At 42.1% G+C, this 26,216-nt stretch overlaps 2 protein-coding genes across 2 annotated transcripts in view; one reads left to right on the top strand and one right to left on the bottom strand.

The window, feature by feature from the left end:
* The window catches only part of LOC128699286 (uncharacterized), a 221,848-nt gene that overhangs the window by 67,449 nt on the left and 128,183 nt on the right, over positions 1 to 26,216 (bottom strand). The window lies entirely within an intron of this gene.
* LOC128701055 (serine/arginine repetitive matrix protein 5-like) overlaps positions 3,953 to 26,216 on the top strand; it is a 53,460-nt gene continuing 31,196 nt past the window's right edge. The window contains exons 1-2 of the mRNA XM_070098174.1: positions 3,953 to 3,978; positions 6,012 to 6,116. The gene's annotated coding sequence lies outside the window, so the exon portion shown is untranslated. The remainder of the gene's footprint in view (positions 3,979 to 6,011; positions 6,117 to 26,216) is intronic.

The following is a 26,216-nucleotide window of genomic DNA, read 5'->3' as shown; positions in this document are numbered from 1 at the left end:
GTTGTGATGGGAGGGGCCACTGACTGTGCCTCTAGTTCAACAAGTTGTGATGGGAGGGGCCACTGACTGTGCCTCTAGTTCAACAAGTTGTGATGGGAGGGGCTACTGACTGTGCCTCTAGTTCAACAAGTTGTGATGGAAGGGGCCACTGACTGTGCCTCTAGTTCAACAAGTTGTGATGGGAGGAGCCACTGACTGTGCCTCTAGTTCAACAAGTTGTGATGGGAGGGGCCACTGGCTGTGCCTCTAGTTCAACAAGTTGTGATGGGAGGGGCCACTGACTGTGCCTCTAGTTCAACAAGTTGTGATGGGAGGGGCCACTGACTGTGCCTCTAGTTCAACAAGTTGTGATGGGAGGGGCCACTGGCTGTGCCTCTAGTTCAACAAGTTGTGATGGGAGAGGCCACTGACTGTGCCTCTAGTTCAACAAGGCTTCAAGGTGGTGGACTATTTTGGTTATTTCTTTCCATTTTCTTTCTTCATTTCCTGCCACTAAAAAATCACTTGGAGCGAAGATGTCGTAACTACTTTGGTTTGTTTTACGGAGTGTGTACCTCCTGGTCCATTGTAAGTGGTATGCGGGACAGTTGGTATTGTAACATTGTTTATCGAGGACTGAAGAGTGGCACATCTCAGGGTGGAAGAATCTGCAGGAGGTAGAACGACACACTCCTTTAGACAGGAGGTTGCAACATTTTATAGGATGCTCTAAGTCGCTTGTCCCATTTGTTTTCCCAATATTCCATGCTTACAGATGCTCCAGGCATAGAATTTGCACCATTTGGTTTTGCTTGGATAAAATTCATGGTGGATGTATTCCCAGTGTGTGAAGTTCCTAATACTACAATCTTCAGTAACCAAGCCAGAGACAGCACCATCTGTTTCTAAGAGGCCAACAACATTTTTCCTGTAAGACTCCTCCTCTACTACATCTGTATTGGGGCTATGACTGTGCTACAGTCTTTAGCCAAATCTGGATTAGCACCAAGGCTGGGGGGCTGGTGGTGCACAGTACTCGTGTACTGGGGGTACAATACTGGTGTGCTGGGTACAAAACTGGCATACTAGGGTACAGTACTGGTGTTCAGTATTGGTGTACAGTACTGGTGTACAATACTGGTGTTTAGTACTAGTGTATAATACTGGCATTCAGTACTGGCATTCAGTACTGGCATTCAGTACTGTGTTCAGTACTGGTGTAGTGGGTACAGAACTGGCATACTGGGTTACAGTGCTGATGTTCCATACTGGGGTACAGTACTGGTGTACAGTACTGGTGTTCCATACTGGTGTACAGTACTGGTGTTCTGTGGTACAGTACTGGTGTTCTGTGGTACAGTACTGGTGTTCTGGGGTACAGTACTGGTGTCCCATACTGGTGTACAGTACTAGTGTTCAGTATTGGGGTACAGTACTGGTGTTCAGTACTGATGTACAGTAGTGGTGTTCAGTACTGGTGTACAGTACTGCATTCAGTACTGTGCTCAGTACTGGTGTACTGGGTACAGAAATGGCATACTGGGGTACAGTGCTGATGTTCCATACTGGGGTACAGTACTGGTGTACAGTACTGGTGTTCCATACTGGTGTACAGTACTGGTGTTCCATACTGGTGTACAGTACTGGTGTTCCATACTGGTGTACAGTACTGGTGTTCCATACTGGTGTACAGTACTTGTGTTCTGTGGTACAGTACTGGTGTTCTGTGGTACAGTACTGGTGTTCTGTGGTACAGTACTGGTGTTCTGTGGTACAGTACTGGTGTTCTGTGGTACAGTACTGGTGTTCTGGGGTACAGTACTGGTGTCCCATACTGGTGTACAGTACTAGTGTTCAGTATTGGGGTACAGTACTGGTGTTCAGTACTGATGTACAGTAGTGGCGTTCAGTACTGGTGTACAGTACTGCATTCAGTACTGTGCTCAGTACTGGTGTACTGGGTACAGAAATGGCATACTGGGGTACAGTGCTGATGTTCCATACTGGGGTACAGTACTGGTGTTCTGGGGTACAGTACTGGTGTACAGTACTGGTGTTCCATACTGGTGTACAGTACTGGTGTTCTGTGGTACAGTACTGGTGTTCTGGGGTACAGTACTGGTGTTCCATACTGGTGTACAGTACTGGTGTTCTGTGGTACAGTACTGGTGTTCTGGGGTACAGTACTGGTGTTCTGGGGTACAGTACTGGTGTCCCATACTGGTGTACAGTACTAGTGTTCAGTATTGGGGTACAGTACTGGTGTTTAGTACTGATGTACAGTAGTGGCGTTCAGTACTGGTGTACAGTACTGCGTTCAGTACTGTGCTCAGTACTGGTGTACTGGGTACAGAAATGGCATACTGGGGTACAGTGCTGATGTTCCATACTGGGGTACAGTACTGGTGTTCTGGGGTACAGTACTGGTGTTCTGGGGTGCAGTACTGGTGTTCCATACTGGTGTACAGTACTGGTGTTCTGTGGTACAGTACTGGTGTTCTGGGGTGCAGTACTGGTGTTCTGTGGTACAGTACTGGTGTTCTGGGGTACAGTACTGGTGTTCTGGGGTACAGTACTGGTGTTCCATACTGGTGTACAGTACTGGTGTTCTGTGGTACAGTACTGGTGTTCTGGGGTGCAGTACTGGTGTTCCATACTGGTGTACAGTACTGGTGTTCTGTGGTACAGTACTGGTGTTCTGGGGTACAGTACTGGTGTTCCATACTGGTGTACAGTACTGGTGTTCAGTGGTACAGTACTGGTGTTCTGGGGTACAGTACTGGTGTTCCATACTGGTGTACAGTACTGGTGTTCTGGGGAACAGTACTGGTGTTCCATACTGGTGTACAGTACTGGTGTTCTGTGGTACAGTACTGGTGTTCTGGGGTACAGTACTGGTGTTCTGGGGTACAGTACTGGTGTTCCATACTGGTGTACAGTACTGGTGTTCTGTGGTACAGTACTGGTGTTCCATACTGGTGTACAGTACTGGTGTTCTGGGGTACAGTACTGGTGTTCTGGGGTACAGTACTGGTGTTCCATACTGGTGTACAGTACTGGTCTGGGGTACAGTACTGGTGTTCTGGGGTACAGTACTGGTGTTCCATACTGGTGTACAGTACTGGTGTTCTGGGGTACAGTACTGGTGTTCTGGGGTACAGTACTGGTGTTCCATACTGGTGTACAGTACTGGTGTTCTGTGGTACAGTACTGGTGTTCTGGGGTACAGTACTGGTGTTCTGGGGAACAGTACTGGTGTTCCATACTGGTGTACAGTACTGGTGTTCTGTGGTACAGTACTGGTGTTCTGGGGTACAGTACTGGTGTTCTGGGGTACAGTACTGGTGTTCCATACTGGTGTACAGTACTGGTGTTCTGTGGTACAGTACTGGTGTTCCATACTGGTGTACAGTACTGGTGTTCTGGGGTACAGTACTGGTGTTCTGGGGTACAGTACTGGTGTTCTGGGGTACAGTACTGGTGTTCTGGGGTACAGTACTGGTGTTCTGGGGTACAGTACTGGTGTTCCATACTGGTGTACAGTACTGGTCTGGGGTACAGTACTGGTGTTCTGGGGTACAGTACTGGTGTTCCATACTGGTGTACAGTACTGGTGTTCTGGGGTACAGTACTGGTGTTCCATACTGGTGTACAGTACTGGTGTATTGGGGTACAATACTGGTGTACAGTGTTATTCAAATGATTGAAATAGTTATTAAAATGTTTATTGAAATAGTTATTAAAATGTTTATTGAAATAGTTATTAAAATGTTTATTAAAATAGTTATTAAAATGTTTATTAAAATGGTTATTAAAATGTTTATAGAGATGGTTATAGAGATGTTTAATATCATTGCAGGTTGCAGAGAGCCTAGAGAGAGCAGAGTTGCAACTGGTTGTGGAACTGTGGTTCACTGAACACACCTTCACTCCAGACCACCACAACACTATCCAGTGTGTGTCCTCGCGCACTCTCTCTCTCCACTTCTCCCCTGTCAGGTGCGTGTTTGTGTCTTGTATACCACTGTCAGGTGCGTGTTTGTGTCTTGTATACCACTGTCAGGTGCGTGTTTGTGTCTTGTATACCACTGTCAGGTGCGTGTTTGTGTCTTGTATACCACTGTCAGGTGCGTGTTTGTGTCTTGTATACCACTGTCAGGTGCGTGTTTGTGTCTTGTATACCACTGTCAGGTGCGTGTTTGTGTCTTGTATACCACTGTCAGGTGCGTGTTTGTGTCTTGTATACCACTGTCAGGTGCGTGTTTGTGTCTTGTATACCACTGTCAGGTGTGTGTTTGTGTCTTATATACCACTGTCAGGTGCGTGTTTGTGTCTTATATACCACTGTCAGGTGCATGTCCTAGTGTTCTATCAGGTGCATGTCCTAGTGTTCTATCAGGTGCATGTCCTAGTGTTCTATCAGGTGCATGTCCTAGTGTTCTATCAGGTGCATGTCCTAGTGTTCTATCAGGTGCATGTCCTAGTGTTCTGTCAGGTGCATGTCCTAGTGTTCTATCAGGTGCATGTCCTAGTGTTTTATCAGGTGCATGTCCTAGTGTTCTATCAGGTGCATGTCCTAGTGTTCTATCAGGTGTATGTTCTAGCGTTCTATCAGGTGCATGTCCTAGCATTCTATCAGCTGTATGTTCTAGTGTTCTATCAGGTACATGTCCTAGTGTTCTATCAGGTGTATGTCCTAGTGTTCTATCAGGTGCATGTCCTAGTGTTCTATCAGGTGCATGTCCTAGTGTTCTATCAGGTGTATGTTCTAGTGTTCTATCAGGTGCATGTCCTAGCATTCTATCAGCTGTATGTTCTAGTGTTCTATCAGGTACATGTCCTAGTGTTCTATCAGGTGTATGTCCTAGTGTTCTATCAGGTGCATGTCCTAGTGTTCTATCAGGTACATGTCCTAGTGTTCTATCAGGTGCATGTCCTAGTGTTCTATCAGGTGCATGTCCTAGTGCTCTATCAGGTGCATGTCCTAGTGCTCTATCAGGTGCATGTCCTAGTGTTCTATCAGGTGCATGTCCTAGTGTTCTATCAGGTGCATGTCCGTGTTCTATCAGGTGTATGTCCTAGTGTTCTATCAGGTGTATGTCCTAGTGTTCTATCAGGTGCATGTCCGTGTTCTATCAGGTGTATGTCCTAGTGTTCTATCAGGTGTATGTCCTAGTGTTCTATCAGGTGTATGTCCTAGTGTTCTATCAGGTGCATGTCCTAGTGTTCTATCAGGTGCATGTCCTAGTGTTCTATCAGGTGCATGTCCTAGTGCTCTATCAGGTGCATGTCCTAGTGTTCTATCAGGTGCATGTCCTAGTGTTCTATCAGGTGCATGTCCTAGTGTTCTATCAGGTGCATGTCCTAGTGTTCTATCATGTGTATGTCCTAGTGTTCTATCAGGTGCATGTCCGTGTTCTATCAGGTGTATGTCCTAGTGTTCTATCAGGTGCATATCCGTGTTCTATCAGGTGTATGTCCTAGTGTTCTATCAGGTGTATGTCCTAGTGTTCTATCAGGTGCATGTCCGTGTTCTATCAGGTGTATGTCCTAGTGTTCTATCAGGTGCATGTCCATGTTCTATCAGGTGTATGTCCTAGTGTTCTATCAGGTGCATGTCCATGTTCTATCAGGTGTATGTCCTAGCATTCACTGAACACACCTCTTCAGACCACCACAACATCCAGTGTGTGACCTCACCCACTCTCTGCACTTCTACCCTGTCAGGTGCATGTCTGAGTGTTCTGACAGCTGGTGTCCTTGTATGTACCACTGACAGCTGGTGTCCTTGTATGTACCACTGACAGCTGGTGTCCTTGTACCACTGACAGCTGGTGTCCTTGTATGTACCACTGACAGCTGGTGTCCTTGTATGTACCACTGACAGCTGGTGTCCTTGTATGTACCACTGACAGCTGGTGTCCTTGTATGTACCACTGACAGCTGGTGTCCTTGTATGTACCACTGACAGCTGGTGTCCTTGTATGTACCACTGACAGCTTGTACCACTGACAGCTCATTTCTTCCCCCAGGGGGCTGCACTACCACCTGCCAGTACTGTTTGACTACTTCCACCTGTCAGCTGTCAGCCTGACAGTCCACTGCTGTCTGGTGGCCCTCCATCAGCCTTATATCAAGTAAGTACCTCTTATCTGACAGCTTCTTCCACTGGATCATTCCACTGGTTTGTTCCACTGTGTTCACTGTTTCATTATACTGGCTTGATCCACTGGGGTTCACTGGCTTGTTCCAGTTGGTTCCACTGGGTTTCTCCAATAGGTCATTCCAGTGAGTTACACTGGGTTGTTCCAATGGGTTCCACTGGGTCATTCTAATGGGTTCCACTGGGTTGTTCCAGTGGGTTCCACTGGGTCATTCCAATGGGCTCTACTGGGTTGTTCCAGAAGGTTATTCCAGTGGGTTGGTGCACTGGGTTGTTCCACTGAGTTGTTCCACAGGGTTCCCCTGAGTTGTTCCACTGGGCTGTTCCAATGAGTTGCACTAGGTCATTCCAATGGGTTCTACTAGGTTGTTCCAATGGGTTCCACTGGGCCATTCCAGTGGGCTCTACTGGGTTGTTCCAGTAGGTTATTCCAGTGGGTTGGTCCACTGGGTAGCACTGGGTTCCACAGGGTTATACTGAATTTTTCCACTGAGCTGTTCTACTGGGTTGTTCTACTGGGTTCCAGTGGTTCCACCAGATTCCAGTGGTTGTTCCACTGTTTCACTGGTTGTTCCACAGGGTTCCAGTGGTTGTTCCACTGGGTTCCAGTGGTTGTTCCACTGGGTTTCAGTGGTTGTTCCACTGGGTTCCAGTGGTTGAACTGGGTTCCAGTGGTTGAACTGGGTTCCAGTGGTTGAACTGGGTTCCAGTGGTTGTTCCACTGGGTTCCAGTGGTTGTTCCACTGGGTTCTAGTGGTTCTACTGGGTTCCAGTGGTTGTTCCACTGGGTTCCATTGGTTGTTCCACTGGGTTCCAGTGGTTGTTCCACTGGGTTCCAGTGGTTGTTCCCCTGGGTTCCAGTGGTTGTTCCCCTGGGTTCCAGTGGTTGTTTCCCTGGGTTCCAGTGGTTGTTCTACTGGGTTCCAGTGGTTGTTCTACTGGGTTCCAGTGGTTGTTCCACTGGGTTCCAGTGGTTGTTCCACTGGGTTCCAGTGGTTGTTCCACTGGGTTCCAGTGGTTGTTCCCCTGGGTTCCAGTGGTTGTTTCCCTGGGTTCTAGTGGTTATTTCCCTGGGTTCCAGTGGGTTGTGCTATTTCTCTTATAAAGTTCCACTATATACAGTCAGTTCACTTATAAAGTTCCACTATATACCTGGAGAGGGCTTCGGGGGTCACCGCCCCTGCGGCTCAACCTGAGACCAGGCCTCGTGGTGGATCAGGGCCTGATCAACCAAGCTGTTACTGCTGGCCACACGCAAACTGGCACACGAGCCACAGCCCGGCTGGTCAGGTGTCTGACCAGTGTCTTCTTAATGACAGTCAGGGGTCTATTGGTAATCCCCCTTATGTATGCTGGGAGGCAGTTGAACAGTCTCAGGACCCTGACACTTATTGTGTTGTCTCTCAGTGTACTCATGGTGCCGCTGCTTTTCATTGGAGGAATGTTGCATCTCCTGCCAAGTCTTTTGCTTTCATATGGAGTGATCTTTCATGTGCAAGTTGGGTACTAATCTCTCTAGGATTTCCAGGTGTATATTATCAAGCATCTTTCTTGCCTATGTTCCAGGGAATACAAATCAAAGGACTTCAACCATTCCCAATAATTTAGGTGCCTTATTGTACTTATGTGTACCATGAAAGGTCTTTGTACACTCTCAAGGTCAGCAATATCACCTGCCTTGAAGGGGGCAGTTAGTGTGCATCAGTATTCCAACCTAGAGCGAACAAGTGATTTGAAGAGAATCATCATGGGCTTGGCGTCCCTAGTTCTGAAGGTTCTCATTATCCATCCTATCATTTTCCTAGCAGATGAGGTAGATACATTGTTGTGGTCTTTGAAAGTGAGATCCTCTGACATTATCACTACCAGGTCCTTCACATCAGTTTTTTGCTTTATTGTGTGATTAGAATTTGTCATATACCCTGATACAATTTTAATTTCCTCAAGTTTTCCATATCTGAGTAGTTGAAATTTTTCTTCATTGAACTTCATATTGTTCTCTGGGGCCCATTTAACCTGTAAACGGTCCAGACGTATATATACGTTTTTTCAACATTTGAAAGCATGTAAAAAAAAGTAGATCTTCTTTTTGTTTTGTTATATTTGAAAATATGTAAAAAATAACGTAGATCTACTTTTGTAGTGCAACACATGTGAACGTAGATCTGCTTGGACCATTTACGGGTTAAAGATTTGGTTGATGTCCGCCTGGAATCTTGTAGTGCCTTCGATGAAGGACAGTGTCATGGCAATTCGAGTTTCATCTGCAAAAGAAGACACGGTGCTGTGGCTTAAATCTCTGTCTATGTCAGATATAAGGATGAGGAACAGGATGGGAGTAAGTATTGTGCCTTGTGGCACAAAGCTTTTCACTGTAACCTTCTCAGACTTCACTCTGTTTACTGCTTCTCTTAGTGTTCTATTTGTTAGGAAATTATAGATCCATCTTCCAACTTTTCCTGTTATTCCTTCGTCACCCATTTTGTGTATTATTACACTATGGTTGCACTTGTTGAAGGCTTTCACAAAGTCTGTGTATACTACATATGCATTTTGTTTATCTTCTGTAGCATCCAAGACCTTGTCATAGTGGTCCAGTAGTTGAGACAGGCAGGAGTGACCTGCTCTAAACCTGTGTTGCCCTGGGTTGTGTAACTGATGTGTATAGATGGTTGGCAATCTTTCTTCTTAGAACTCTCTTCAAAGATTTTTATGATATGGGATGTTAGCACTGTCGGTCTGTAGTTCTTTGCAATTGCTTTACTGCCCCCTTTGTGGAGTGGAGCTATGTCTGTTGTTTTTAGTAACTGTGGGACGACCCCCGTGTCCATGCTCCCTCTCCATAAAATGCTGAAGGCACATGACAGGGGCTTCTTGCAGTTCTTGATGAACACAGAATTCCACTACGAGCCTGGGGCAAAGTGCATGGGCATGTCATTAATTACCTTTTTGAAGTTTTGTGGTGTTAGGATAATGTCAGAGGTTTTTTAAATTACCAGATTTTGGGTCTTGGCCATAAAAAAATTAATTTACATTGTCGACCCTTAGTCTGGTTAACGGCTCGCTGAACACTGAATCATATTAAGGCTTTAGTATCTCAATCATTTCTTTGCTGTCATCTGTGTAAGTCCCATCTTGTCTAAGCAGCGGCCCAATACCAGATGTTGTTTTTACCTTGGACTTGGCATAAGAGAAGTAGTATTTTGGGTTTCTTTCAATTTTATTGATATCTTCCTGAGATTCTTGTCTCCTGTAAGATTTCTTAAGCTAAGTTTGATATTTACTATTTCTCTGACCAGTGCCTCCCTTCATATTTCAGATATATTGGCCCCTCTCAGCAGCTCTGTGATTCTTTGCCTTCGCCTGTATAGGAAGCATCCCTCTCTTTCTAGTTTACATCTTTTCTTTCTTTTTCTTCATGGAATGTACCTTGACCAAACCTCAAGTGCCACAGAGTTAATTTTTTCTAGACAAAGGTTCGGATCAGTGTTCAGGATATCTTCCCAGCTTGTTTCATTTAGGACATGATCGACTTTTTTCCATTGTATGTTTATTATTCAAGTTGAATTTTGTGAAGGCACCCCTCATAAATGATCACATTTTGCTGGTCAGGAGCCCTGCACATACATGTCTGTACCTCTGTTATGTTCTGATCTGAATGTATTGTCTTTGATACAGTAATATTATGTATCAGATTGTCATTGTTAGTGAAGATGAGGTCCAGTGTATTTTGTAGTCTCGTAGGCTCTACTAGTTGCTGGTTTAAGGTGAATTTGATGCAGAGATTTAATAGTTCATGTGTGTGTGTGAATTTTCATCTGAGCTGCAGCCTCCTGGGTGATCTCTGCTAAAACATTATTTGCTGTACTCCTCCAGTAGTAAGATGTTTGGGGCAGGAGTTGGGAAATCTTCCAGACAGTGGCCAGTTTTCACAAGCTGCTCCTGGAATTGCTGGAAAGTTGCATCTGGAGGCTTGTATACTTCCACAATGATAAAATTTTGGTTTTTGATCTTTCCCGCCAAAACTTCAACTACATCATTTGAGATGTTTAGTAGTTCTGTGCAAATAAGTGACTCTGTGACATACAGGCCAACCCCTCCTTTGTTTCTGTTTAATCTGTCGCATCTGAGTAGGTCATAACCTGGATCCATATTTCATTGTCAAAATGATCCTTTGTGTGGGTCTTTCTGAAAACTGCAAACATTTTAGTTGACTCCATGAGCAGGCCCTTGATGTAAGGAATTTTGTCTGTTGACTGCTTTAGACCCTGTATGTTTGCAACCCCTGTCTGTTGACTGCTTTAGACCCTGTATGTTTGCAACCCCTGTCTGTTGACTGCTTTAGACCCTGTATGTTTGCAACCCCTGCCAGTTGACTGCTTTAGACCCTGTATGTTTGCAACCCCTGCCAGTTGACTGCTTTAGACCCTGTATGTTTGCAACCCCTGCCAGTTGACTGCTTTAGACCCTGTATGTTTGCAACCCCTGTCTGTTGACTGCTTTAGACCCTGTATGTTTGCAACCCCTGCCAGTTGACTGCTTTAGACCCTGTATGTTTGCAACCCCTGCCAGTTGACTGCTTTAGACCCTGTATGTTTGCAACCCCTGCCAGTTGACTGCTTTAGACCCTGTATGTTTGCAACCCCTGCCAGTTGACTGCTTTAGACCCTGTATGTTTGCAACCCCTGCCAGTTGACTGCTTTAGACCCTGTATGTTTGCAACCCCTGCCAGTTGACTGCTTTAGACCCTGTATGTTTGCAACCCCTGCCAGTTGACTGCTTTAGACCCTGTATGTTTGCAACCCCTGCCCCTGCCAGTTGACTGCTTTAGACCCTGTATGTTTGCAACCCCTGCCAGTTGACTGCTTTAGACCCTGTATGTTTGCAACCCCTGCCCCTGCCACCCCTGTCTGTTGACTGCTTTAGACCCTGTATGTTTGCAACCCCTGCCAGTTGACTGCTTTAGACCCTGTATGTTTGCAACCCCTGCCAGTTGACTGCTTTAGACCCTGTATGTTTGCAACCCCTGCCAGTTGACTGCTTTAGACCCTGTATGTTTGCAACCCCTGCCAGTTGACTGCTTTAGACCCTGTATGTTTGCAACCCCTGCCAGTTGACTGCTTTAGACCCTGTATGTTTGCAACCCCTGCCAGTTGACTGCTTTAGACCCTGTATGTTTGCAACCCCTGCCAGTTGACTGCTTTAGACCCTGTATGTTTGCAACCCCTGTCCTGCTTTAGACCCTGTATGTTTGCAACCCCTGCCAGTTGACTGCTTTAGACCCTGTATGTTTGCAACCCCTGCCAGTTGACTGCTTTAGACCCTGTATGTCTGTTGACTGCTTTTGCAACCCCTGCCCCTGCCAGTTGACTGCTTTAGACCCTGTATGTTTACAACCCCTGCCAGTTGACTGCTTTAGACCCTGTATGTTTGCAACCCCTGCCAGTTGACTGCTTTAGACCCTGTATGTTTGCAACCCCTGTCTGTTGACTGCTTTAGACCCTGTATGTTTGCAACCCCTGCCAGTTGACTGCTTTAGACCCTGTATGTTTACAACCCCTGCCAGTTGACTGCTTTAGACCCTGTATGTTTGCAACCCCTGCCTGTTGACTGCTTTAGACCCTGTATGTTTGCAACCCCTGCCTGTTGACTGCTTTAGACCCTGTATGTTTGCAACCTCTGCCAGTTGACTGCTTTAAACCCTATATGTTTGCAACCCCTGCCTGTTTGCAACCCCTGCCAGTTGACTGCTTTAGACCCTGTATGTTTGCAACCCCTGCCAGTTGACTGCTTTAGACCCTGTATGTTTGCAACCCCTGCCAGTTGACTGCTTTAGACCCTGTATGTTTGCAACCCCTGCCAGTTGACTGCTTTAGACCCTGTATGTTTGCAACCCCTGCCAATTTGGCTTCAGGAAAAGCAAACAAATAATACAATTATAAAAATGCTAGACTTGCTTTACACAGCACTGGAAAAAATGAATATCCATTAGTACCTTTATCAAGCTAAGGGAAGCTTTTTACATGGTGGACCACATCATCCTAATCCACAAACTTTACCATTATGGTATAAGAGGCAACATACTTGTATATTTCAAATCCTACTTTACTAACAGGTATCAGTATGTTACCATTAAAGACAATGTCCTCAACACGACCACTTGATACTGGAGTGCCACAGGAAAGTGTCCTTGATCCCTGCTCTTCCTCTTATACATCAATGATCTTCCCAATGTATCACAACACCTGAAACCTATTCTCTTTGCTGATGACACAACTTATGTCCTCTCCCACCCTAATCTTGCCTCTTTAACCCGTAAACGGTCCAAACGTATATATACGTTTTTTTCAACATTTCAAAGTATGTAAAAAAGTAGATCTTTTTGTTTTTTTACATTTGAAAATGTGTAAAAAAAACTTTGATCTGCTTTTTTTTTGTTATATTTGAAAATGTGTAAAAAAAACGTAGATCTACTTTTGTAGCACAACACATGTGAACGTAGATCTGCTTGGACCGTTTATGGGTTAAACAGCATTGCTAACAAAGATCTAATATAAATATCAACCTGGGTGACTTCTAATAAACTTAAACTTAATAATTACAAAACCTCCTATACAGTGGACCCCGGTTAACGATATTTTTTCACTCCAGAAGTATGTTCTGGTGCCGTACTGACCGAATTTGTTCCCATAAGGAATATTGTGAATTAGATTAGTCCATTTCAGACCCCCAAACATACACGTACAAACGCACTTACATAAATACACTTACATAATTGGTCGCATTCAGAGGTGATCGTTATGCGGGGGTCCACTGTACATGTATTATGTTTGGAAACAGAGCAAGTGTTGCACAACTGAACATTTTGATTAACAACACTCTTATTGCTGAACATAATGAGGGCAGATTCCTGGTCTGCACCTTGACAACAACCTGAAATTCAACACCCATATCCAACATATAACAAAAAATGTATCCAAAATGTTAAGTAAAAGGACACAAGTGCAACTAATGTGACATTTTATTGTGGCAATGTTTCACTCTCCAGGAACTTTATCAAACTGTTACAAGCAATACATGGACACAGAGGGTATATATAGGCTTGGAGTGAAGTGTAGTAGTAATAGTAGTAATATTTATTTATTTATTTATTTATTTATTAATTTGAACATGATATAGAGTAGTACAAATGAATACAGTTAAGTGTAACATGAAAAAGCCCCTTGTATGCAGAGCATTATGGGCAGCTTAAAATTAACTTAAGATTAACTTAGCAGTGATATATTCAGTGGTAAAACATTATTGTAAACAGATAACAATTAAGCACAAATGAGAATTACAAAGACAGGTCATATGGTCATTTACTGTGTTGCTGTGCAATCAGTAGAATGGAGTATTCTGTTGGGTAATGTAATTAAAAAATAACAAAGTTTGATTGGGTATCAGGTTAAACATTTATGAGATACAATTATGAGAAACGTTTATGAGATATAATTTTTGAGATACAGTTATTCAGTATTTGGTTGTGGGTGAGTAAGCAGTTTTTGAGAAATGACTTGAATTTATAAACAGTGTTTCTTTTATATTTACAGGTAATGAATTCTAGATTTTAAGGCCTTTTATGTGCATTGAGGTTTTGCATAGTGTGAGATGGACACGAGGAACATCAAAGAGTGATCTGTGTCTTATTAGTTGTAGTAGCAATACTAATAACATTAGTTGTAGTAGTAGTAGCAATACAATATATTAGAACAATCAACTTCCACATGAGTAAAAGGTTATTAAAGCTATTACTTGGGTACCATAAAAATAGGTTAGACAAATATTTTTGTTGGAGGATGGATTAGAGAAGGTCTGTTTCAGTGTTCCTCCTCTGTAATTAACAGGAGAGACTATGTGATGGCAGGGTTTATTGTTTTCAGGAGGATTCTTGCTAAGACTTCAGAGATGGTGAAGCTGCTGTTGTTTTGTTTAACCCTTTGACTGTTTTGGTCGTATATATACGTCTTACGAGCCACCGTGTTTGATGTATATACTATACTCATAAATTCTAGCGGCTTCAAATCCAGCAGGAGAAAGCTGGTAGGCCCACATGTGAGAGAATGGGTCTGTGTGGTCAGTGTGGACCATATAAAAAAATCCTGCAGCACGCAGTGCATAATGAGAAAAAAAACTCCGACCGTTTTTTTTAATTAAAATGCCGACTTTGTGGTCTATTTTCTTACAGTATTTATAGTTGTATTCTCCTTTTCTTGGTCTCGTTTGATAGAATGGAAAACATATTATAGAAATAGAGGTGATATTGATTGGTTTTACTATGAAAAGAACCTTCAAATGGAGCTCAAAGTAGGGGAAATGTTTGATTTTTGCCGATGTTCAAAAGTAAACAAATGATGTCATTGTCCAATAAATGTCCAAGTAGCCATTCTAATATGCAGACACGAATGGGTTGACATTATTTATACAATTATTACAATATTGCAGTAGTCTGCATAACAGTAAATCTTCTATTTTTTATTTGAATAAAAATTCAAAATAGAAAGCAAGAGTAATATCAGAGGGGCCTGGAGACATGACTGATGAACAAAGAAAATGTTATTTTAGAGCCAGGAATGTCTGCATTGTTCATTCTGGACCTTATTTTGAAATTGTCGTATTTTTTAATTTTCGTGAAATTGGCCAAATTGCAAATTTCTGACCATATTATTGGGTAGTTGAAATTGGTAAATGGGCAGTTTCTTGTACTCAGTCTATAGAAAATGGAGTTTTAAAGAAATAGCTATGAGTTTGGTTGACTGGAACAATGGAATTAGCTGAGAATAGGGCTCAGAGTGGGCGAAATCGCCAGTTCATAAATATCGCCGAGGTCGCTAACTTTGCTGGTGTGTAATTCCATCAGGTTTTCCATCAAATTTTGTTCTTTTGGTATCATTACAATCGGGAAAAGATTATCATTTCATAAGAAAAATAATTTTTTTTTTTTTTAGAAATTTTGTGACACCAGGATTTGGGGTTGTGACAGTCAAGGGGTTAACTGTGTTAGAAACAGTGATTAATGCTGATTCAAGGCACTTATGTCTGCAGAATTTAGTTTCTTTAATCACTAATTGGGTGTCCCTGAATTTCATGAGATAATTGGTGGAATTTTGTTGTACACAGGCATTGTTCAAGTTATCGTTCCTACAAGCATTAATGTGTTCACTGAGGTGTATTTCAAGGTTTCTTGCTGTTTCACCTACATAAATCCTGTCACAGCCTCCACACAGTTTAGTGTAAACTGCTGCATTGACTGGTTCGTGGTGCTTTGATTTTGTCCTGATTAGATCCTTTACTGAAGTGCTGGAAGTGATGGAGACTAGTGTTAGCTTGTACTAGTAGTACCTTAGAAATGTTCAGTGCAACCTGGCTGTTGGGAAGAATTATAACTTTGTTGGGAGTGGTGTTGGTGCGTGGAGAATTAATGATCTGAAGAGCTCTTTCCTTGCAGTCTTTGATGAAAAATGAAGGAAAATGTAAATCAGTGAAAGTTTGGTGAATGTATGTACTTTTCTCGTCAAGAAACTCAGGACTACAAATTTGGTATTATGCTCTTAGGAAAAATCTGATGATGATGCCTCTTTTGGTCCTAGTATCTTGACTGGAATAGAAGTGTGTAAGATCATTTTTATTTGTGGGTTTCTGGTAAAATTAAAATCTTAAATTGTTATCTATTTTATGGATGAGAACGTGTAGAAAAGGTAGCTTGTCATTGGACTCTTCTTCTAGTGTAAACTGGATCGCCAGTTCAACTGCGTTGAGCCTTGCCTGAAGATTCCGTACATCAAAACATTTGGGAGTTATTATGAGGACGTCGTCCACGTAACGTAACCAAGTGATGCTTGATTGGATGAAGTTGACGAAGTGTTCAGCCTCTAGGTGTTCCATGTACAAGTTGGCTAAGACAGCACTGATGGGGGACCCCATTCCCGTGCCATAAGTTTGTTTGCAGAGCCTGATATTGAAAGAAAAACAACAGAAAAGAGGCACCATCATCAGATTTTTCCTATGAGCTTATCGAATTTGTAGTCCTGAGTTTCTTGACGAGAAAAGTACATACATTCACCAAACTTTCACTGATTTACATTTTCCTTCATTTTTCATCAAAGACTGCAAGGAAAGAGCTCTTCAGATCATTAATTCTCCACGCACCAACACCACTCCCAACAAAGTTATAATTCTTCCCAACAGCCAGGTTGCACTGAACATTTCTAAGGTACTACTAGTACAAGCTAACACTAGTCTCCATCACTTCCAGCACTTCAGTAAAGGATCTAATCAGGACAAAATCCATGAACCATAAACCATTCAATGCAGGAGTTTACACTATACCCTGTGGAGGCTGTGACAGGATTTATGTAGGTGAAACAGCAAGAAATCTTGAAATACACCTCAGTGAACACATTAATGTTTGTAGGAACGATAACTTGAACAATGCCTGTGTACAACACCAAAATTTCACCAATTATCTCATGAAATTCTGGGACACCCAATTAGTGATTAAAGAAACTAAATTCTGCAGACATAAGTGCCTTGAATCAGCATTAATCACTGTTTCTAACACAAACAAAACAGAGGCAGCTTCACCATCTCTGAAGTCTTAGCAAGAATCCTCCTGAAAACAATAAACCCTGCCATCACATAGTCTCTCCTGTTAATTACAGAGGAGGAACACTGAAACAGACCTTCTCTAATCCATCCTCCAACAAAAATATTTGTCTAACCTATTTTTATGGTACCCAAGTACAGTAATAGCTTTAATAACCTTTTACTCGTGTGCAAGTTGATTGTTCTAACATATTGTATTGCTACTTCTACTACAACTAATATTATTACTATTACTACTACCACTATTACACCTCACTCTGAGCCTATATATACCTGTCTGTCCATGTATTGCTTGTAAAAGTTTGATAAAGTTCCTGGAGAGCGAAACATTGCCACAATAAAATGTCACATTAGTTGCATTTGTGTCCTTTTACTTTACATATTGTTGGTAATTCTACCAGTATTAATAAAGTATTCAAAATGGTTGGCATCCATTCTAAGATATGTTACTATGCATCACAATCAGCCCTACTCACACTATACTATTCACTGATCTATCACTACCTTAACTATGCTATTTGTGCCTGGGGATCAACAGCAGGAACCCACCTAAAGCAGTAATTTGTGCCTGGGGATCGAACCCACCTAAAGCAGTAATCACCCAATAAAAAGCCGCAGTAAGAATTATCACGCAATCCAATGCTTGGCAACACCCCCCTCCCCCCACTCTTCAAAGACCTAAGCTTACTTAGGTAGATCTGTTTGTGACCTGATAAAGCCCACTGTGTGGGAAAGACGTTGTCAATAAAGGAACACATTATACTGCATATGTGTTTATATTTGCACCTAAGCTTACTCACTGTACAGAACTTTCACACCTACTACTGTGCAGTTTACATTTACAGAACCATAAATTCCAATATTAACCCTGAACTTAAACACTTTTTTAATAGTTGCAACCAGACCCATAGACACAGTACCAGACACAAAATGTCTGGCTAAATCTATACAAAAATTCAATGTATAGTACATTAAAAGGGGGCTAAAATCTTGGAACTCCCTGCCTGAAAACTCAAGAGCTGCAGACTTAACCACCATTTTCAAAACTACTGTTAAAATGCCGGGAGCAATGGGCTAGTAACCCCTTCTCCTGTAGACATTTACTAAAAAAGAGAAGAAGAAAAACTTTATAAAACTGGGATGCTTGAATGTGCGTGGATGTAGTGCGGATGACAAGAAACAGATGATTGCTGATGTTATGAATGAAAAGAAGTTGGATGTCCTGGCCCTAAGTGAAACAAAGCTGAAGGGGGTAGGGGAGTTTCGGTGGGGGGAAATAAATGGGATTAAATCTGGAGTATCTGAGAGAGTTAGAGCAAAGGAAGGGGTAGCAGTAATGTTGAAGGATCAGTTATGGAAGGAGAAAAGAGAATATGAATGTGTAAATTCAAGAATTATGTGGATTAAAGTAAAGGTTGGATGCGAGAAGTGGGTCATAATAAGCGTGTATGCACCTGGAGAAGAGAGGAATGTAGAGGAGAGAGAGAGATTTTGGGAGATGTTAAGTGAATGTATAGGAGCCTTTGAACCAAGTGAGAGAGTAATTGTGGTAGGAGACCTGAATGCTAAAGTAGGAGAAACTTTTAGAGAGGGTGTGGTAGGTAAGTTTGGGGTGCCAGGTGTAAATGATAATGGGAGCCCTTTGATTGAACTTTGTATAGAAAGGGGTTTAGTTATAGGTAATACATATTTTAAGAAAAAGAGGATAAATAAGTATACAAGATATGATGTAGGGCAAAATGACAGTAGTTTGTTGGATTATGTATTGGTAGATAAAAGACTGTTGAGTAGACTTCAGGATGTACATGTTTATAGAGGGGCCACAGATATATCAGATCACTTTCTAGTTATAGCTACACTGAGAGTAAAAGGTAGATGGGATACAAGGAGAATAGAAGCATCAGGGAAGAGAGAGGTGAAGGTTTATAAACTAAAAGAGGAGGCAGTTAGGGTAAGATATAAACAGCTATTGGAGGATAGATGGGCTAATGAGAGCATAGGCAATGTGGTCGAAGAGGTATGGGGTAGGTTTAAAAATGTAGTGTTAGAGTGTTCAGCAGAAGTTTGTGGTTACAGCAAAGTGGGTGCGGGAGGGAAGAGGAGAGATTGATGGAATGATGATGTAAAGAGAATAGTAAGGGAGAAAAAGTTAGCATATGAGAAGTTTTTACAAAGTGGAAGTGATGCAAGGAGGGAAGAGTATATGGAGAAAAAGAGAGAGGTTAAGAGAGTGGTGAAGCAATGTAAAAAGAGAGCAAATGATTGAGTGGGTGAGATGTTATCAACAAATTTTGTTGAAAATAAGAAAAAGTTTTGGAGTGAGATTAGCAAGTTAAGGAAGCCTAGAGAACAAATGGATTTGTCAGTTAAAAATAGGAGAGGAGAGTTATTAAATGGAGAGTTAGAGGTATTGGGAAGATGGAGGGAATATTTTGAGGAATTGTTAAATGTTGATGAAGATAGGGAAGCTGTGATTTTGTGTATAGGGCAAGGAGGAATAACATCTTGTAGGAGTGAGGAAGAACCAGTTGTGAGTGTGGGGGAAGTTCGTGAGGCAGTAGGTAAAATGAAAGGGGGTAAGGCAGCCGGGATTGATGGGATAAAGATAGAAATGTTAAAAGCAGGTGGGGATATAGTTTTGGAGTGGTTGGTGCAATTATTTAACAAATGTATGGAAGAGGGTAAGGTACCTAGGGATTGGCAGAGAGCATGCATAGTTCCTTTGTATAAAGGCAAAGGGGACAAAAGAGAGTGCAAAAATTATAGGAGGATAAGTCTGTTGAGTATACCTGGTAAAGTGTATGGTAGAGTTATTATTGAAAGAATTAAGAGTAAGACGGAGAATAGGATAGCAGATGAACAAGGAGGCTTTAGGAAAGGTAGGGGGTGTGTGGACCAGGTGTTTACAGTGAAACATATAAGTGAACAGTATTTAGATAAGGCTAAAGAGGTCTTTGTGGCATTTATGGATTTGGAAAAGGCGTATGACAGGGTGGATAGGGGGGCAATGTGGCAGATGTTGCAGGTGTATGGTGTAGGAGGTAGGTTACTGAAAGCAGTGAAGAGTTTTTACGAGGATAGTGAGGCTCAAGTTGGAGTGTGTAGGAAAGAGGGAAATTATTTCCCAGTAAAAGTAGGCCTTAGACAAGGATGTGTGATGTCACCGTGGTTGTTTAATATATTTATAGATGGGGTTGTAAGAGAAGTAAATGCGAGGGTCTTGGCAAGAGGCGTGGAGTTAAAAGATAAAGAATCACACATAAAGTGGGAGTTGTCACAGTTGCTCTTTGCTGATGACACTGTGCTCTTGGGAGATTCTGAAGAGAAGTTGCAGAGATTGGTGGATGAATTTGGTAGGGTGTGCAAAAGAAGAAAATTAAAAGTGAATACAGGAAAGAGTAAGGTTATGAGGATAACAAAAAGATTAGGTAATGAAAGGTTGGATATCAGATTGGAGGGAGAGAGTATGGAGGAGGTGAATGTATTCAGATATTTGGGAGTGGACGTGTCAGCGGATGGGTCTATGAAAGATGAGGTGAATCATAGAATTGATGAGGGGAAAAGGGTGAGTGGTGCACTTAGGAGTCTGTGGAGACAAAGAACTTTGTCCTTGGAGGCAAAGAGGGGAATGTATGAGAGTATAGTTTTACCAACGCTCTTATATGGGTGTGAAGCATGGGTGATGAATGTTGCAGCGAGGAGAAGGCTGGAGGCAGTGGAGATGTCAAGTCTGAGGGCAATGTGTGGTGTGAATGTAATGCAGAGAATTCGTAGTTTGGAAGTTAGGAGGATGTGCGGGATTACCAAAACTGTTGTCCAGAGGGCTGAGGAAGGGTTGTTGAGGTGGTTCGGACATGTAGAGAGAATGGAGCGAAACAGAATGACTGCAAGAGTGTATCAGTCTGTAGTGGAAGGAAGGCGGGGTAGGGGTCGGCCTAGGAAAGTTTGGAGGGAGGGGGTAAAGGAGGTTTTGTGTGCGAGGGGCTTGGACTTCCAGCAGGCATGCGTGAGCGTGTTTGATAGGAGTGAATGGAGACAAATGGTTTTTAATACTTGACGTGCTGTTGGAGTGTGAGCAAAGTAACATTTATGAAGGGGTTCAGGGAAACCGGCAGGCCGGACTTGAGTCCTGGAGATGGGAAGTACAGTGCCTGCACTCTGAAGGAGGGGTGTTAATGTTGCAGTTTAAAAACTGTAGTGTAAAGTACCCTTCTGGCAAGACAGTGATGGAGTGAATGATGGTGAAAGTTTTTCTTTTTCGGGCCACCCTGCCTTGGTGGGAATCGGCCAGTAAAAAAAGAAATAACTTTAAAACACCTGAAATTTTGGAAAGTTTCCAAATGTAATGGAGAGAGACACACGGAGCTCATGGAAAACGTAAACAAACTGGGTGGGGCATGGTGACCATTTTAGAAAGTCAGGTGGGGGAGCCGTATAGTGAGTTTTGGTCATAATTTGAAATGACTGTATCAGTGGAATGCCATAAAGTGGGGCCCTTCTGTAACTCTGTTTTCTTTGTTAACTTGTACATTTTTTTGCCACATTCAGCAACACTGTTATGTCTACTGGTATGTCTACTGGTATGTCTACTGGAATGTCTACTGGGTGCTGTGATTACTTGACAGATACAAGATATGGTAATTAAAAGATCAAAACACAATTCACAAACACAGCTAGCTTCTAGGAGAGAATGGTACTGGATATGTATTCATGAAGGCTGGGATGGTGGTGGCAGGAGTGTCGGGGGTGGCAGGGGACGGTGGTAGGTCTCCCCTGCAGACACAATGGTCTGACCCACAACAAGGCGGCAGCTTGAGCTGAGGAAATTTTTTCCGTGCCTATGAACGGAACTGTGTTAAGCTAATTTTATGAAGTATTGTATAAAATTGTGGCACAATTTTTCAATAGTGCAATAACCGAAACATGAAAAATAAATCTGTGCAGTATAAGGGTCTACTGTATATGGACATTATGCATTATAGTTTCAATCTCATGCAACAATCTTTCCTCCTGGTACACTTGAACACTTCTCTTATAGAGTTCCTCTGTATACAGTCAGTTCTCTTATAAAGTTCCACTATATACAGTTATAAAGTTTCACTATACAGTGGACCCTCGGTTTTCATGTTTAATCCATTCCAGAGCCATCAGCCAAAACCGAAATTGGCCAAAACCGAAACAATTTTCCCCATAAGAAATAGTAATGTAAATGGAATTAATCCATTCCAGACACCCAGAAGTATCGACAAAAAAAAATTTATTTTACCCTAAAGATAGTTACATGCACAAAAGAATGAATATTACACATGACACTTACCTTTATTTAAGGCTGTTGCTGATGGAAGGAAGACAGACAGAATGGGAGAGGGAAGAGAGGTTATTGTTTGGAAGGGGAATCCCCCTCCATAAGGACTCTAGGTAACAAGTCCTTATCTGGGGTCACTTCCCTCCTTTGTTTTTTACTGTCACTAGGACCAGCTTGAGAGTCACTGGACCCCTGTCTTACAAAATATCTGTCCAGTTAGGTCTGTTTCTGGCATCTCTTTAAGATTTGCCTAAAATGGGACATGGCATTGTCATTGTAAAAGTCACCAGCACGGATTGCAACAGCTTTCTCAGGGTGATGTTGCTCTACAAATGAAGGCACTTTAGTCCACATTGCACAAATCTCCTTAATCTTTGAAGAAGGCACCTTCTTCCATCTCTCTTCTTCCTCTTCTGAAGCAATTTCCTCAGCTGTGGTCTGTTGCTGTTGCAGATGAAGCTCTTGCAGCTTCTCATTGCACACAATTGACTCTTGGCAACAGTTTTCCTTGAAAACACTGGGATTTTCAGAGTGATACACCAGTAAAGGCTTCATTTTGAAATCCCCACTAGCACTACCACACATCAACAAAGTAAGCCTGTCTTTCATAGGCTTATGTCCTGGGAGTGCCTTTTCCTCCTGAGTAATGTAGGTCCTGTTTGGCATTTTCTTCCACAACAGGCCTGTTTTGTCACAACTGAACACTTGTTGGGGTTGGAATTTTTCAGCCTCTACATAACATTTGAATTCCCACACAAATTTTTCAGCTGCTTGTTTGTCTGAACTGGCACCCTCACCGTGCTTTACAACACCGTGTATGCCACTTCACTTCTTGAATTTTTCAAACCAGCCTTTGCTGGCCTAAAATTCACCGACATCAGCACTTGTTTCAGGCAGTTTCTCTAAGATGTCGTCATGTAACTGTCTTGCCTTTTCACAAATAATTGACTGCACAACACTATCTCCTGCTAACTCTTTCTCTCTGATCCACACCAACAACAATTTCTCCACTTCTTCAATTGTTTGGGATCTCTGGTTATCGCATTCACCCCTTTTGCAACATCAGCTTCCATGATTTCTTTTCTCTTTGCCACAATGGAGCTGACTGTTGATGATGACTCCCCATACATCCTGCCAAGTTCAGCAATGCGTATGCCACTGTCATATCTTCTTAGGATTTCTTTTTTCAGTTCTATGGTGTTCCTCACTTTCTTTACCAAAGCACTGCCACTACGAGCTTTCTTTGGGGCCATGATCACTTATTTAGCAGTCACACACGATCAACAAGTGGCAAGAACAATGGATTACAGTGGAACCTCTGCTTGCGAGTTTAATCCGTTCCATGACCTTGCTTGCAACTGGATTTGCTCGTTTGCAAAGTCAGTTTTCCTCATTTAAATTAATTGAAATACAATTAATCCGTTCCAGTGGAATTCGGTACTTCAATAATTTCGCTAATATCAACTCTATGGCTTATTTATCTATCATAGTTCATCTAATATGACATAATAAACAATATAAATAACATAGAAACCTGATATATACTCTAGAATGAATAAAATGTCATTATGTAACAGGTGGAGGCGGCCACAACCGCTCCCTCTTTGTTGTGGTAAACACTGCCATCTAGTGACGGCCTTTTGAAGCCATCTATTATTATAATTATTATATATAGTACATTCTTATTATGTATGTATTATTATTATACATATTATATTATTATTATTGTATTATATTATTATTATTGTATTATATTATTATACTATTATTATTACATGTATTATTATTATACATATTATTGTTATTATTATTATATAAATAATTTGTAATTTTCATTCACACAAAAAATATAAGATTTACCATTATTCCTTATTACAATAATTGTATAAATAATGTCAAGCCATTCACGACTGCATATTGGAATGGACAGTGACGTCATTTGTTTACTCTGAAACAGCCAAGCAGTGGACCATTTCTCCTAGGTTGAGCTCTATTTCAAGGTACTTTTCATCATGAAAGCAATTAAAATCATATCTATTTCTGTAATACACCTACCATCCGACTTACGACCGAGTTCGGTTCCGAGAAATCGGTCGTAAGTCGAACTTTACTATTGAATATCAACAAAACATTTTTGTAATGACTTTATTTTATTGATTTATTTTGGTATTTCATGTTTTACTTTACTTTTTATGTTGTTAGTACTGTATTTTATACTGTAAGGTTTAGGATAAACATTGTGTACAACACAAATAGTTGTTTATTTCCCAGAAATATGGCATAAAAAACACGGTCGTAGGTCGAGTGGTCGTAAGTTGAGCAGGTCGTAAGTCGGATGATAGGTGTATCTTCCATTCTATCAAATGAGACCAAAAAAATGAGAATACAACCATAAAAACCATTCGAAATTACCACTAAGGGGTGGCTAATTGTTGAGAAGTGAACTCCATTATTTATGCTCCAGTTTCTTTCATTTTTGGTATACGTTAGGAAGCATCTTTCCATCATACATTGCCCAAGTTTCAATAAGATAGCCCAACAAACAAATGAAATACAGTTCCCAAGATCAAGATCAAGAGCCCCTCACCAGTATCAAGGAACCTGCCTTGAGGTCTGCTCGCTTGTGGAAATTTTGCTCGCGTATGGAAGCAAAAAATCAACCCATCGACTGCTCGTATTTGGAAAAACTCGCACGTGGACACGCTCATAAGTAGAGGCTCCACTGTATTATGAATTGTTTCATATGACCTGGCAGGATATGTTCACTCACCGAGAAATGACGCTACACTGGCTGAGAATGGTGTGGGAGGCGGCTTTGTCTGTGTGCTCGGCACTGGACAGGTTCTGTACGATCGGCAAAGACGGAGGTAATCAATGAAAACAGAGCCAAAAAATAAAAAAAGTTGGCCAAAACCGAAATTGGTGATAACGGAGATCGACAAAAATGGAGGGTCCACTGTGTAATATAAAGTTCCATTATATAAAGTGTACTGAAGGCCTTATAGGGAAATAAGAGTTGCATTCCTTAGGATCCAAAAAACTACTCAACACATTAAAAACAAACATGGCTTAACGAAGTTGTTACGTTCATTAACTGGTCGTTCAGTTGAACAAATAACTTTCAGCAAAGTGGAGAACGTTCAGGGAAAGGTAGGTTTCTGAGGTGCCCAAAACATTGCTGACTACCTTGTTAAACTATGTAGTAAGGTTCCAGTATAGTGGTCCAGTAGTTGTGAGAGGCAGTAATGACCATCCAGGACCATGGTACAGTGGCTCAGTAGTTGTGAGAGACAGGAACGACCATCCAGAACCATGGTGTACTGGTCCAGCAATTGTGAGAGGCAGGAATGACCATCCTGGACCATGGTCTAGTGGTCCAGTAGTTGTGAGAGGCAGTGGTGACTATCCAGGACCATGGCATAGTGATCCAGTAGTTGTGAGAGGCAGTAGTGACAGTCCAAGACCATGGTATAGTGGTCCAGTATGTGTGTGAGACAGCAGTGACCATCCAGGACCATAACTATAATAACCATAAGTTGTAAGATGCAGGAACGACCATCGTGGACCAGAAATATACGTATATAATAATAGTACTGTGTACAACCATCCTAGTGTTGTGTACAACCATCCTATTGTTGTGTACAACCATCCTATTGTTGTGTACAACCATCCTAGTGTTGTGTACAACCATCCTAGTGTTGTGTACAACCATCCTAGTGTTGTGTACAACCATCCTAGTGTTGTGTACAACCATCCTAGTGTTGTGTACAGCCAACCTAGTGTTGTGTACAACCATCCTAGTGTTGTGTACAACCATCCTAGTGTTGTGTACAACCATCCTAGTGTTGTGTACAACCATCCTGGTGTTGTGTACAACCATCCTGGTGTTGTGTACAACCATCCTGGTGTGTACAACCATCATATTGTGTAAAACCATCCTAGTGTTGTGTACAACCATCCTAGTGTTGTGTACTAGTGTTGTGTACAGCCATCCTAGTGTTGTGTACAGCCATCCTAGTGTTGTGTACAGCCATCCTAGTGTTGTGTACAACCATCCTAGTGTTGTGTACAACCATCCTGGTGTTGTGTACAACCATCCTAGTGTTGTGTACAACCATCCTAGTG

The sequence above is a fragment of the Cherax quadricarinatus genome, chromosome 61 (assembly GCF_038502225.1).
Source record: "Cherax quadricarinatus isolate ZL_2023a chromosome 61, ASM3850222v1, whole genome shotgun sequence".
Classification (NCBI taxonomy): Eukaryota; Metazoa; Arthropoda; class Malacostraca; order Decapoda; family Parastacidae; genus Cherax; species Cherax quadricarinatus.
The sequence above is the reverse complement of the archived record's forward strand: the minus strand, read 5'-3'. Positions and strand labels throughout refer to the sequence as shown.